This window comes from Gigantopelta aegis, chromosome 13 (genome assembly GCF_016097555.1).
Source record: "Gigantopelta aegis isolate Gae_Host chromosome 13, Gae_host_genome, whole genome shotgun sequence".
Taxonomy (NCBI): Eukaryota; Metazoa; Mollusca; class Gastropoda; order Neomphalida; family Peltospiridae; genus Gigantopelta; species Gigantopelta aegis.
In genome coordinates, this window is record NC_054711.1 from 12833884 (window position 1) to 12850027 (window position 16144).

Consider the following 16144-nt stretch of genomic DNA (forward strand, 5'->3'; position numbering starts at 1 on the left):
TTAAAACTCCATAGAATATTATTCATATACACATCAAGAGGTGACAGATCATTTTATGAAGCTGGCCAGGACGCCGTTTCAAACGCTACTGTTATGTTAAAGTTTGATTTGTTTAACGACACCACTAGAGCACATTGATTTATTAATCATTGGCTATTAGAAGGAAGGAAATGTTTTATTTAACGACGCACTCAACACATTTTATTCACGGTTATATGGCGTCGTTACGGACTACACAGCTATTGAGGAAACCCGCTGTCGCCACTTCGTGGACTACTCTTTTCGATTAGCAGCAAGGGATCTTTTATATGCACCATCCCACAGACATGGTAGTACGTACAACGGCCTTTGATATAACAGTCATGGAGTACTGGCTGAAACGAGAAATAGCCCAATGGGTCCACCGCCTGTGATCGATCACAAACCGTCCACTCATCGAGCGAGTACTTTACCACTGGGCTACGTCCCGCCCCCTTTTGTTAATATGTGACTTGCAAACAAACACGTTTTGATGACTACAATAACATATCAAGTAAATGTTTCCGCATTAATATCAGTAGCTATATTTAGAGAAACACTTAATGGAGTTTCTAATCGTTCTAATGTTTGTACTAAACGTCACGAAAACCCTTTATGTATGTATGTGTGTATTTATGTATGTATATCTATATCTATATACAGTGAAACTCCTCTATTAAGACCACCTGTGGGACTTATGAAAATTGGTCTTAATAGTGGGGTGGTCCTATTACCGAATTACTAACATTTAGAAGGTTTTTAAAATTTTAATTGTGTTGTGTATAAAGTGATAAAAACAACAACAACAAAAGAAATGTACTACAAATATTTATTTGAATTACATAATATATTTGTCAACATGAAATGAACCGTACAATATAACTCCCTTTCTGCAATTCCAAGTTCAGTTGCATATTTCAAAGCTTTCATTTTTAACATGGGGCCTGAAATCGGTACATCTTGACCGCGCATGCGTTGAAACCATTCCCACATTAATGTATTCAGCTGTTCTACGGAAGAACGTACACATAAACGTTTTCGATCATTATCTTTATTTTTCTCGTAGCCATCCAAAATCTCTGCATTTCTTTTCAATATTAACTGTACTTGCGTTTTTCCGATACCGAATTTCTCTGCAAGCGTGCGTTGACTTTTTCCTGGACTGTCATTTATTAAAGTAACTTTTTGTTTCAAAGTCAATTCACAGCGTGATTTACCCTTTTTGGGGGTTCCCATTTCAAACGTTGATATTACCTCTGCCGATATAACGGAAGAAATACGGCATTCGTAGTGTTTACCGTTTACCTCACTTTGACAGGGTCAAATGAAAAACAATACCACAACTCACTTTGTGGCCACAGACATTACACATCTCAATAACGGATAACAACACTTCTTTTGTTTCCTAGTGAATTAGTCGGTAAATTTATTCTATTGTGTCCTAATTATCATTAACACATTTTATTAGACTCGGTAGATTTAGGCTGTATCTTCGAACAACAGGTACATAAGCATTAAACACGTGTCATGCCGACTTCTGACCTGTATCGTTTCTTTCAACATCAAACGTGATTATAGCGACTTTCCGCTGGAATGGCTATTGTAATTTGTATAGACAGTTTATTGGTTACAACGCTATTTAATTGACGCGTGGAACGGCTGTTCTCGTAATCCGAATGAGTGTCGGCTCTAGAGTCTGATGACTGGCTTGCAGCCAATCAGCGCGTTACATCGCTTCATTAATATTAATAAGTTGACAATGTTTTCCGGAAACTGAAAGTTGGTTATGTGAACAGATTGCGATGGGCGGTTTTTCAACGACTTAAACGTGTATCTATCTTTAACAGTTTTAATTCATTTCAAAAGACAGAACATTGGTGTTTACTTTACTTCCTGTTACCTGTTCCAGTCTCGGCTAAAACAAAGCAAGCATTAAATTTAGATCAGTTATTGTTGAACAGCCTTGGGAATGAACAAATATGAGATATTGATATCGTAATTTGGTCGCACTGGCGGGGTCGAAATATACGCAAAACGACGACCGGGACTGACTTTACTGGTCGTAATCCGCAATAGCGGGGTGGTCTGAATACTGGATAATGTTTACTATTAAATATGAAGGAAATATTCCGGTCTTCTAAAAAGTGGTCTGTTTAGTGGGGTGGTCTTAGAATCGGGGTGGTCGTTAGGTGGGGTTTCACTGTATATCTATATGTATGTCAAGGTTGACTGTTACATGTATATATATTAACGCACTGGCACAGAGGATAATTAAATGTTTTCTGGCCTCACAAATTGTCCCATGCCGTTGTTGGTACTCGCACCTGTGGCATCGAAACGCCCGCAAATTCCAGACTAACCACGATGCGCTCTGAGGTATTGAGGCATCCATAAAAAGGATGCACTTTAACTCAACCACATACATGGGACCTATAATCTACGCGGTCGATCTCGCTTACGTGCATGAAACAGTGGGCAAACCTGGCACTGGCTAGTATGTATTTATGTATGAATGTCTATTGAGATTGACTGTTACATACATGGATATTAATGCACTGGCACAGGGGATAATTAAATCCTTTCTAGCCTCACAAATTGTCCCATGCCGTTGCTGGCACTCGAACGTGTGGTACCGAATTACCAAATGTTTGAAATCCAATAGCCGATGATTAATTAATCAATGTGCTCTTCTTCTTTTGGTTTTATGTAGGGGACATGAAATATCTTGACCAGCTTTGTATTTCTGGGGAAATGTTACCATTAGTCTACTTCTGAGCAATATTGAAGGTGCCTTTTTAAACGTTGCACCTCTTCGCTATAAAAATCCTACATCCCAGCCCATGAATATATTTAGATATGTCTATTTGAATCATATTGATGTCGTTGTTTCGAATGTACTGTAACTTAAATAAGTCACTGGGAAGGGGGCATCGGGGACTTTTAGAAGCTATAATGTTGATTTTGAAATGTCTACGGGCTGGATTTAGCCGAGCCTTTAAAGGAACATCCCTGAGTTTGCTGCATTGTAAGATGTTTCCTACTAATAAAATATTTATACGATTAAACTTACATATTAAATATATTTTCTGGTTTCGAATATCAGTGTCTGTATATTCAATGTGTTTCTGGTCGTCTTAATATTTGTAAGAAACCCAAACTGGATTTTGTCTTCAAATAATTTCGTATGTACGAAAAACAAAAATTGGAAATAAAATGGAATTTAACCTAGTACATATATTAGAACGATCAGAAACATGTTTAATATACAGCCACTAGTATGTTATGAAGACAAATATATTTGATATGTAATTACAATCGATAAAAAAAGTCTTTGTTAGTCGATAACATCTTAAAAGGTGCAGCAAACTCAGGAATGTCCCTTTAAGCGTTCACCAGGTAGGGTGCTCTGTTCTGTATTCGGGATATTGTATATTTAAAACAACATGCGATCTCACCCATCCTCATTGAAGATTGTAAGCATCACGGATAACGTACATTAATAAAGACTAATAACACACACCCATACACACGTATACACATGATGTGACGAATTGCATTCTACTGAAGTGTATTGCTAATTATTAAAGGGACATTCCTGAGTTTGCTGCATTGTTTAAGATGTTATCGACTTTTTAACGATTGTAATTACATATCAAATACATTTTTTGCCTAAAACCTTTGTGGCGGTATATTAAACGTGTTTCTGATCGTTCCAATATTTTTACTTGGTTAAATTTCATTTTATTTCCTAAAATATTTTTTTTTCGTACATACGAAATTATTTTATTTTATTTATACGAAATTTTAAGCGACCAGAAACACATTGAATATACAAACACTGATATTCTAAACTAGAAAATGTATTTAATATGCAAGTTTAATCGTAGAAATATTTAATTAGTCAGAAACACCTTACAATGCAGCATATTCAGGAATGTCCCTTTAACGGTTGTGTGGCAAGTTTTCAGAAGAATAAAAATATTGATCAATTCCCCAAACTGGGTTGAGATTTATAAACAAAAGGACCATCCCGCAACAATACCCAAACACAGATAGGAACGCATGCACAAACTGCCACACAACTCATCATACATTCGCAACACAAACACAATTATGACAAAAACACAACATATAACCGTAGTTAAAATGTGTTGAGTGTGCGTCGTTAAATAAACCTTTCCTTCCTTCCGAATACACACACATATATACACACACATACAGAAAAATACACTCACAAACACAACCTACGCACATCCTCACACGGATCCACCAGACGAGTGTAAAACAAGTATTACTGGAACACCATATATCTATATATAATATGTAGACGTGCGAAAGCTGCATGACTTTACCGTGTATGTACTTCACCTCAACTTTTGTAAACTTTATCAGTTATGACCCACTCTTTTAAACATATATGTAATATTAGTTTAACACTCCTACCTGCCACCGAGTCTGTCTTAAAACAAAACCATGAAGCAGCGAGAAACAGAAACGACCAACACTTCGACATTTTCTTACATCTCTCCAACCAGGAAGTAAAAACGTCGCCCTTTCTATGTAGCTACTGTGTGCTAGATTTACAAGTGTTTAGCAGACAACTAAATAACTCGCCGGACCGGAATAAACACATCCGTCATTGTTTTGACTGGTGACCTTACAATTTCTTAGACCGTTAATAATGTAGGGTTTGTTTACTTGTTTTGTTTGTGTTTTACTTTATTTTCTTTGCGCTTCATAGAACATAGAGGCGGGGCGTAGCCCAGTGGTATAGTGTCCGCCTGGTGCGCAGTCAGCAGGATCGATCCTCGTCATTGAGGCTATTTGGCTATTTCTCGTTGGCCGTGGTATGTGTTATCCTGTCTGTAGAATGGTGCATATACAATATCCCTTGCTACTAAAGGAAAACTAGCGGGTTTCCTCTCTAAGAATATATGTCAAAATTAACAAATGTTTGACATTCAATGGCCGACAATTAATACAGCAATCTGCTCTAGTGGTTTCGTTAACTAAAACAAACTTTTAAAAACTTTTGCTGAACTGGGCAGTCGTGTATAGTCATCTTGACGACAATCGAGCTGTCTGTCTCCTGCGAGTTAGTAGTCGATCGGCAGTCTGATCCCAGAGATCGGTGGCATGACTATTTTAATATCTTCACAAAAGAGTGGCTTTAAATCAGTTACCCTCTTCGGCTTGTCATAGGAAAAGAAAGAAAGACGTTTTATTTAACGACGCAATCAACACATTTTATTTACGGTTATATGGCGTCAGACATATGGTTAAGGACCACACAGATATTGAGAGAGGAAACCCGCTGTCGCCACTTCATGGGCTACTCTTTTCGATTAGCAGCAATGGATCTTGTATATGCGTCATCCCACAGACAGGATAGCACATACCACAACCTTTGTTACACCAGTTGTGGTGCACTGGCTGTGACGATAAATTGCCCAATGGGTTCACCGACGGGGATCGATCCCACACCGACCGCACATCGAGCGAACGCTGTACCACTGGGCTACACCCCGCCCCGTTTCTCATAGGAAGTCCCACGGACAACACTATATAAACAGCAGACAACTAAATAACTCGTTGGACCGGGATACACACATCCGTCATTGTCTTGATTAGTCAACTTACAATTTCTTAGACTATTAATAATATAGGGTTTTTTGGGGGTTTTTGTTTTTTATTTTTTTGTTTTTTGTTTGTTTGTTGTTGTTGTTTTTTTTGTGTGTTTTTTTTGGGGTGGGGGTTGGGGGGTCTGTTTTAATTTATGTTCTGTACGCTTTATAGAATATAGAGGCGAGGCGTAGCCCAGTGGTATAGTTCCCGTCTGTTGCGCAGTCGGTAGGATTGGTCCCCGTCAGTGGGATATTGTTGGGCTATAGTTGGGCTATTTCTAGATCCAGCCAGCGCACCATGACTGGTATACCAAAAGATGTATCCTGTACTCTCCTGTCTGTGAGATGGTGCATATAAAATATTCCTTTCTGCTAATGGGGAAAAAATAGTATACTGAATATTCATAAGCCGGTGCGGAAGGTAGCCCAGTGGTAGAGCACCTGCTCGATGCGCGGTCGGTATGGGATCGATCCCCGTGAGTGGACCAATTGGGTTATTTCTCGTACAAGCCAGAGGACCCACGACTGGCATATCAATGGCCGTGGTATGTGTTATCCTGTCTGTGGGATGGTTCATATAAAAAGCACCTTGCTATCAATGGAAAAATGTAGCGGGTTTCCTCTCTAAGACTATATGTCGAAATTACAAAATGTTTCACACCATATAGCCGATGATTAATTTCAATCAATGTGCTTTAGTCCCGCCCCCTATTTGTAAGATGTGACAAACAAACACATGTTGATAAACTACAATAGCATATTAAATAAATATTTCCGCATCAAATACCAGTGGCTATGATTAAAGGAGTTTTTGATGTTGTACTAGTTGAGTGTGTGTGTGCGTGTGTGTGCGTGTGTGTGCGTGTGTGTGTATGTGTGTACTGTATCTGTATATCTGTCTCTATCTCTCTCTCTCTCTCGTGTGTGTGTGTGTGTGTGTGTGTGTCTCTCTCTCTCTCTCTCTCTCTCTCTCTCTGTCTCTCTCTCTCTCTCTCTCTCTCTCTCTCTCTCTCTCTCTCTCTCTCTCTCTCTCCTCGCTGTGTGTGTGTGTGTGTGTGTGTCTATATGTATGTTGTCTGTCTATTACGTCTGTTTCACTCTCTCTATGTGCCGTCTCTCCACTCTCCTCTCACAGACAATCTTTAGTGGCTCTCTCCCATCTCTGTACCGACAAGTGTGTGTGTGTGGTGTGTGGAACTGTGTGTGTGTGTGTGTGTGTGTGTGTGTAGTGTGATCTTACTATATGTATGATTGTCAGACCACAGTATTGCGATAACACTTTCACGAGTATGGTCTATGTGCCGTACCTTAGTCATTTATCCACCTCACACTGACAATATTAGCGGCTGCACCTGAAACCCATCTCTGTACACGACAAGATGTATTTATCTGAAAGGATAGGTTACTGCAAGCGACACGTGATCACATGTGAAATTATAGTGATGATATCACGTTGTGTATAATTGTGTGAACCTACAGTTATGTTATCACGTTGTGTATAATTATGTGAACCTAGTTAGTTATGTATAACTATATAACCTTCAGTTATGTTATCACGTTGTGTATAACCGACAGTTATGTTATCACGTTGTGTATAATTATGTGAACCTACAGTTATGTTATCACGTTGTGTATAACTATGTGAACCTACAGTTATGTTATCACGTTGTGTATAACTATGTGAACCTACAGTTATGTTATCACGTTGTGTATAATTATGTGAACCTATGTGAACCTACAGTTATGTTATCACGTTGTGTATAACTATGTGAACCTACAGTTATGTTATCACGTTGTGTATAATTATGTGAACCTACAGTTATGTTATCATGTTGTGTATAACTATATGAACCTTCAGTTATGTTATCACGTTGTGTATAATTATGTGAACCTACAGTTATGTTATCACGTTGTGTATAGCTATATGAACCTTCAGTTATGTTATCACGTTGTGTATAACTATATGAACCTACAGGTGTTATCGGGTTGTATATAATTATATACTGAACCACAAAAGAAATGCGAAATTTAGTTTAGGATTTGTTCACTTGAATCACAGCATGTTTTATCTTTATTATAACATTCTGTGTGCGTACATTTTAGTCCCGTATTGACAGTCAATTTGTCGAAGTAATTGTATTATGACCCCCACCTCCACCCCCTAATATATGAAACAATATTCGCCTTTCGTTTGCATTTAGAACCATTCACAGTTAGAACCATTGTCATGAGAGTTCAAACCATATATTCGTTTTAACAAGCATGCGCTGGCATAAATCTACACTGCGTGGAGGGACGCAGCCTAGCGGTGAGGCGCTGGCATAAATCTACACTGCGTGGAGGGACGCAGCCTAGCGGTGAGGCGCTGGCATAAATCTACACTGCGGGGAGGGACGCAGCCTAGCGGTGAGGCGCTGGCATTAATCTACACTGCGGGGAGGGACGCAGCCTAGCGGTGAGGCGCTGGCTTAAATCTACACTGCGGGGAGGGACGCAGCCTAGCGGTGAGGCGCTGGCATTAATCTACACTGTGGGGAGGGACGCAGCCTAGCGGTGAGGCGCTGGCATTAATCTACACTGCGGGGAGGGACGCAGCCTAGCGGTGAGGCACTTGCATGATGCGCGGTAGGTCTGGCTAATTATAATCAACCGCTTGTCGCTAACGTTGTCTAGACTGATTTTTACCCTACACAATAAACGTGCAATCAAATAGTTCGCGAACGTTAGCGAAACGTTTGCTGCCTGAACTTATAGCCAGGGATAAGTTCAGCCAGACCGAAAGGAAAGGAAAGGAAATGTTTTATTTAACGACGTACTCAACACATTTTATTTACGGTTATATGACGTCGGACATATGGTTAAGGACCACGTAGATATTGAGAGAGGAAACCCGCAATTTCATGGGCTACTCTTTTTGATAAGCAAACTCTTTTATATGCACCATCCCACAGACAGGATAACACATACCACGGCTTTTGATATACCAGTCGTGGTGCACTGGCTGGAGCGAGAAATAGCCCAATGGGCCCACCGACGGGGATCGATCCAAGTGAACGTTTTACCACTGGGCTACGTCCCGCTCCCTCAGCCAGACCGAGTAGGAAAAAACGTCCCTAGACTGGTTTATGCGCTTAACGGTGAATCAAATTTCCACGTCGGGAACCAATCAAATCGATCGCGAACATTAACAAAACATTTGCTGGCTGAACGTATGCTATCTTTCACAGTTGTCTGTCGCCAAGAAACCTGCCATTTTCTTTCTCCTATCAGACTCAAACGTATTTCTACCGCCTGCGCGACGTTGGCATTCAACCCATTGTTGACGTGAATAGCTGTCGTGTAGAGAGTTTGTTTAATGTACCCAGAGTAAGTAAATACTAGCTGATGACTAAGTCGGTTTAATCGCGTATCTCTTACCACCAAGCGACGTGTTTTTACATACGTAGTACAGGAGTTATTTTATCTAATGTATTGTAGGTGGTTTGGACAGGTCCAGAGTTCAGGCTTGAGAAGGGTGGATGGCTGGTGTATAAAGGCTGTAAATAAAGTTCCCGACTTTGTCACACCTGGATATGTGCTACTATTCTGCAAACTAAATCAAAATTACTAACTGCGTCCGTTTTCCTTTTGATGAACCGTCAGTGGCGTAGCGTGAGCGGGGCCCCGGGACAGTTGCCCTTGGCGCAAAACTCAGGACAGGTGGAAGGGACTCAAGGAGTGCTAACGGTCCACTGGTTACTTGCCTTGTCCCGGGCGCTGGCAACCCACGCTACGCCATCGTGAACCGTTCCAGAGTAGGCGCCAAAATACCTCGCATACATTCAAAATTCAACAGCACCACAAACGCCTTTGCGGTCCCTCCTCCCACTCGCCTCAAACCCTTTTCCTGTTCTGGATGGAGGAGCCAGCCTGGGTCGAAACCTGCGCCCATAACAAGCGAGCTCTGAATGTGCACGTTAAACCCTATGACCTGACCTAACCTCACGCCTGGTCTGTACTCTAAATATAACCGGCATCGGCGGTGTAGTGGTTAAGTCATCGGTCTTAAGGCATGTTGGTACTGGGTTCGGATCCCGGTACTGGCCACCACCCATAGCGAGTTTAACGACTCAAAGGGTCGGTTAGTTGAGGGATTAAAGGGTAAATGCAATACACCTTTTTTTTCTCACTAGCTAGAATCCCTGCGTTATTCAATGAGGTTGAGATCTCACTAGCCAGAATCCCTGCGTTATTCAATGAGGTTGATATCATTACAGATGACCGACAGCGGTGGTATAATGGTTATATCACCTGCCTGAAGGCTGATAGGTAATGGGTTCGCATCCCGGTACCGGATCCCACACATAGCGAATTTAACGACTCAAAGCGTAGGTGTAAGACTACTACAGCGACTTCTCTCTAACCACTAACCCACTGTACTCGATAGACAAACCAGATAGGTAAGGTGTGTGCCCAGGTAGTGTGCTTGAACCTTAACTAGACATAAGCACGAACATAAGTATAAATTAAATTAACTCTAAAAGCGGCTTTATGTAATATACCGAGGTAAAATAAAAAACGAAACACTTCATATGTGAATAATTAGGTCCATAATGATTGATTGTAAAAGCAGAAAACATCAAAACATAAAATAATGAATATGGAAATGTTTTGACTTAATGACATGGTAAGCTCATACTGCATCAAAGTAGACGACAAACAGAAATGGGGCGGGACGTATCCCTGTGTTAAAGCGCTCGCTTGATTCACGGTCGGTCTGGGATTGGTCCCCGTCGGTCGGCACATTGGACTATTTCTCGTGTCAGCCACTGCACCACTACTGGTATATCAAAGGCCTTGGTATGTTTTATCAGCGGGATGGTATGTATAAACAAAATCCCTTGCTAATAATGCAAAAACATTTTTATTTTTAAATAGAGGGTTTCCTCTGTATGAATATATGTCAAAATTACCAAATATTGAACATCCAATAGCCGACAATCACTAAATCAATGTGCTCTACTTGTGTCGTTAAACAAAAACGAAATGAGATGTTGCTGACGGTGTAAAGGCGTCAACATACGAACAGCATGCAGACAGTTGTTTTTATTGGTGTGGGTAGAAACCCGCGCTCTGTGAAGTTCATTCCTAGTTAAAGTTGGCGTCATGTAATTATTACTTATAGGGCGAGGGGCGGGACGCAGCCCAGTGGCAAAGCCTTCGCTTGATCCGCGGTCGGTCTAGGATCAATCCCCGTCGGTGGACCCATTGGGCTATTTCTCGTTCCAGCCATTGCTCCACAACTGGTGAAACAAAGGCCGCGGTATGTACTATCCTGTCTGTCGGATGGTCCATATAAAAGATCCCAGGGGGTTTCCTCTCGCAATATATTTATGGCTTACACGCGTGTAACTACATTCATTTACAACACGCAAAACACCTGTGTCGAAGAAAAAACATGCTTCGTAAATTCACCCCATAGCCTTTCCCATCTTCCAGTTAATGTTTTATTTGGAAAAACTATTTCAGTTTGATTTGACTTAAGAAGAAAAGTAAAAATGGTTGGAAATAAAAAAAATATACCATTTCAGAGTACAATTAAAAAAAAAAACCCAAATCAGCTACATATCACAGTAAGAAAGCGACGCCATTTTGTTTGTATGATCTTGTGTAATCTTGCAACATAAGATAACTTTGTTTGGTTAATTTCACAACAGTCAAAGTAACATGAAAATAATCAGTTATATCATATAGCAAGACAGAAAATTGCACACACAACCGGCCTCGATGGCGTTGTGGTTAAGTGATCGGGCATAAGGCTGGTAGGGACAGGGTTCGCAGCCCAGTACCAGCTCTTACCCAAAGCGAGTTTTAATGACATAGTGGGTAGGTGTAAGACCATTAAAACCACTGTCCTGGACACACTGCCCAGATAGCTGAGGTGTGATTGGATATAAGCACGAAAATAATGAAATGCACACACAATCGGCCTCGGTGGTGTCGTGGTTAAGCGATCGGACATAAGGCTTGAACTTTAATTGGATATAAGCACGAACATTAGTTGAAATGAAATGCACACACGGAAGGGTGTATTTTTGTTATTTCCAAAACACCTTTACTTTTGTTATTACGTTAAACTAAACTGAAATTATTTACAAAAACCAACAGAAAAGAATTTTAAAAAACCCCCAACAAACCGAACAACAACAACGACCCACCCCCTTTAAATGGAGGTTGAGAAGCATTTTACATGAGACAAGATGATTTGATAATTTTCAGCATGTGACGTCACACGTGGTCTACCTGGCCGAGGATGACCGGATGCTGCACCAGTTTACTGCCTTTGTGTCCCAAGATCATAAAGTGTCCCTAGACTGCATTACATTACCCAGGCAACAACCACTAAGGCCAAGGTGCACGTTCAGAACAAGCTATTGTAGCGCACACCTGTCTCTGGCTCATGTGTTGACTTACGCCAACTATTCCATCCAGGACAGGACCAAGGGGAGGGAGTAGTGATCTTCCGCACTGGCAAGTGCAAAGTGGGACAGGTCGGTAGCGAGCGAGGTGCTGTTTTTAGTGCTATGCAATTTGCAATGTGTTCCGTTCTGTTTACAGTCTGAGATTCTCCTCAGTAATTGATGGTCTTATATCCATCTCTGAGGTTGCTGTCGGAGAGAATACGTCTGCCTCGCAGGTTACTGATGACCAGAAGCGGTTCCCAGTGAGAATCAAGGCATGTTATCTCCAGATGAAGGAGATTTGTCTTTATCTTCTCCAGTTTCATATCCAGTCAATTGACCAATAGCTCCATCTCGACCTTCACCACAACCTCCACCACGACATACTGACAGTATAAACACTTGTCCGGTAGTGCCCGAAATGTAACCAACCGCCCCACCCCCCTAGTATAAACACTTTATAATAGCGCTACTATATACTCCTCCGAAAGTGTGGACTAATGGCAGATAATCTCTTACGGGTCCTGGCTGGGTTATAATACATCTGCTCAATTTGCAACCACATCGAATTTTTCGTTTCCCCAACACAGGAAGAAAACGTAACAGACGCGAGTGGGTTGAGATGATTTATTAATTATAACAAATAACGACACAGGAAATAAAACACAAGGACAATGAAACAAATAACAAATATAATATTTATAGAATACATATATATGTCATCAAATTATAATCATTTACGTAACATATAACATTTATATCACATTTTATATAAAATATATTAATAATAGAAATATCCTTATTTAAATTCTAAATGCTTAAAGCCAAGCTCTATAAAAAAGAGTTAAAGTAAATGTGAAGCATATACGAAGTACATTTGATAAACATGACAAATTCACTGGTCACAGTTATACATGATAAATGAATAACTGTCAAGCATTACAATACAAAAAAAACCCACATACCAGTTAGGTGACACCTCGGTGTGAAATAAACAAAACTCTCCATCGCACATAATAAGAACAGGACCATCTACAATTCATATACAAAACACTGTTTAAGACACTATTAAAACTAAAACTGTTTAAAATTACACGATCAATACATCACATATTGTTAAAGAAAATAAACTGAAACACACACACAACATGACAAAACATTAAGATTGCACATTTACTTTAAGCTATGTCTAATATATGTATATGATGTATATCAATCCAGTGTAAATAAGCATTGCCTCACGCATTAACAGAGTAATTAGACAATGTCTGGCCACAACAATGTCTAATGTTGTTAACTAATAATGCATTTATACAAGATATACATAGATTAAATAAAACAAAAATACACTTTGACTAACCGTTCAGATAGTTTCCACATTCAAATAATACTGTTGGTTACACGGTTTTTTTGGCGTACGGCGTATCAGAAATACAGATTTTGGAGGGGTGTACAATCCCGTATGCCTGTCACAAAGCCACCTAACGGAATTATTACCTTTTCGATCTTTGTTTACTAGTTCAACTAAAATAACACTAAGAGTCAAACTTTTAAATACAGTACACACACATTTTGTGTTTGAGTTTAATAACATAACATCAAATTCCTAAAAATATATTGGATTTTGTTTGTTAACAAATAACTATGCACGGTATTACATATCTGTTTGGGTATTAAGAGTGTCAGCAAGGATTCCGGGTGGTTTCACCCTGAAATCATTTCGAACCCTGTACATGGTTCGTAAAGGGAGAGAACTCTTAGCGCCTTAATATCTTGCGTGTTTTAAACATTTATTATTATGTTGTAATCGTATCGGGAAAACAGCCGAACAAACATATTTGTCGTGTTGTACTAACTTGTATAACCTGTTAAAAAGCATGTCAAGTAATTACTTAAAGTATAATTAGCCCAAGTTGTAACACGGTAACCGATTACGCAATGACCAAATAAAAAGTTTGTTTTTTCAGCCATCTTTGTTTGAGTAAAATAATCGTTTATTTACAGAATAAATAATTTAAAAAAAAAACTTCCATCATAAGCAGTGATGTGGTATAGAACAAGTACACCCTAGGTGGTGGAAATGTGGACCCTGGGTCTAATCAAGCCTCGTTCCAGAAGTAATTGTCTGCAACCTCTTGTGTATTTGTGTAATACATTGACGTCAAATGATAGAATCTTATATTATTTATATTGTAATTTAAAAAGAAAAAACTGACAGTAATGTGTGCATTTGGTCTAACAGTTGCTATCTTAGTCTACAGATGCAAGAAAATCGTGTTCGACTCAACAAAAGGATAATAGTTAACATACCAGCCCATTTGAAATGTTTCGGCAGTCTGTTCAGATAAACATGTAGATGTATATACAATAATTATAGCAGGTTTAGAAGTATAATGAACTCGACGTAAGATGATCCAAAATTTGTACTACCGCAGACCAAGGCTGAATACCAGCTAGCTCAACTGACCTCGAGTCATATTATGTTTATATCTGAGAATACGGCTAGAATGTACTTAGTGTTAAAACCTGTCAATATTGAAATGTCCAAAGACAAAAAGGCTCGTTAACGATGGTGTCTAAAATACACATTGTTTATTAAATATGATCATACTGACCTTTAGTCTGATTACTTTGCAGTTCCTGCATAACATTAAACTTGTATGCGTCTGACTAGTACAACCACTACGAGAAAAACAAAAATACAACAACAACAACATCATACAACCCTATCTGAAACACAGTTAGCCGGTTTTGGATAGGGAAGTCTGTTTCTTCGTGCAGCAGTCTTTGCCAGTCATTAACCGGTAAGATAAATGTTAAGATGAAACTCGAAAAGGACCAGACGACCAGTCCGTTAGGTCAGATTTAGGAACATTCGTGTATTTCAGATACAGTATCCGTTGACCGTTGAAAAATGACAGTCTGTTGCATAAAATGCACGCTAGCATTATTCTCACATAACACTCGAGCTGCAATTTGTATTAATGCAGGAAAACAAGGAACGCCAGTAATATTTGATTCCAATGAAATTATTTCTGTATAGTGTCAATATTGTATTCATATTCAATTATTTTTAACTTTAAAAAAAGGGTGTTTTAGGAGTTTTTGTGTGCTTGTTTGTTTGCTTGTTTTTGTTTTTTTCCTCAACCATCTGTTATTCTATCATAATCATTCTGCATTGAGTTGTGTAAATCAAGTTGTTCATATTCATTTGCTTGGCCTTCATGAACATTGCCACTCTTACTGGCAAAGCGCCTAGGCGAGGCTTCCATTCCACCACGTGACGTCGGGAAATTAACATAACTGGCTGAACTGTGACCTCTGTGACTGCTGGGGCCGCCATCTTGTCCATCGACGATGTCATATTCTACAGCACTGGGGTCTGCAAGTTGGTTGGACGTGTTTGAAATAGTTTTGGTCATCTCCTGCTGATCCGAGTCCGACTTTGTTTTACGACGTTTAATGTGCCTACAATACGTATATGATAACTTATGGTTACCATTGTTATCCACAATATTGAAGATACATTTTCAAAGTTGCAAGTGTCATATTTTACGATTGTTTTGACATATACGAGCATTTATGATAAATAACTACAAATTAATTGATACCACATTAAATATGTCATCAAATATTATTAACTCAAGAATATCACAACTGTAATGTGTTGCCTCTCGGCATAGACATTTGTTTCCTAAAATCAATTCAGCGACAAATATAAATTACATCAGGTGCACATTGAAGGGAGAGTCCTGAGTTTGCTGCAGTTTTAAGATGTTATCGACTAACAGAGATTTTTAACGACTGTAATTACATATCAAATATATTTTTCTGCATAAACTACTAGTGGCTGTATATTAAATATGATTCTGGTCGTTCTAGTATTTGTACCAGGTTAAATGTCATTTTATTTCCTAAAATATTTGTTTTGCGTACGTACGAAATTATTTGAAGACAAAATCCAGTTTGAGCTTCTTACAAATATTAAGACGACCAGAAACATATTGAATATACACACTGATATTCTAAACAAGAAAATGTATTTAATTAGTATTTTTAAAC

General features: G+C 39.2%; 1 protein-coding gene across 1 annotated transcript in view; it reads right to left on the reverse strand.

The window, feature by feature from the left end:
• LOC121387135 (receptor-type tyrosine-protein phosphatase epsilon-like) overlaps positions 1 to 16144 on the reverse strand; it is a 128025-nt gene that overhangs the window by 35687 nt on the left and 76194 nt on the right. The window lies entirely within an intron of this gene.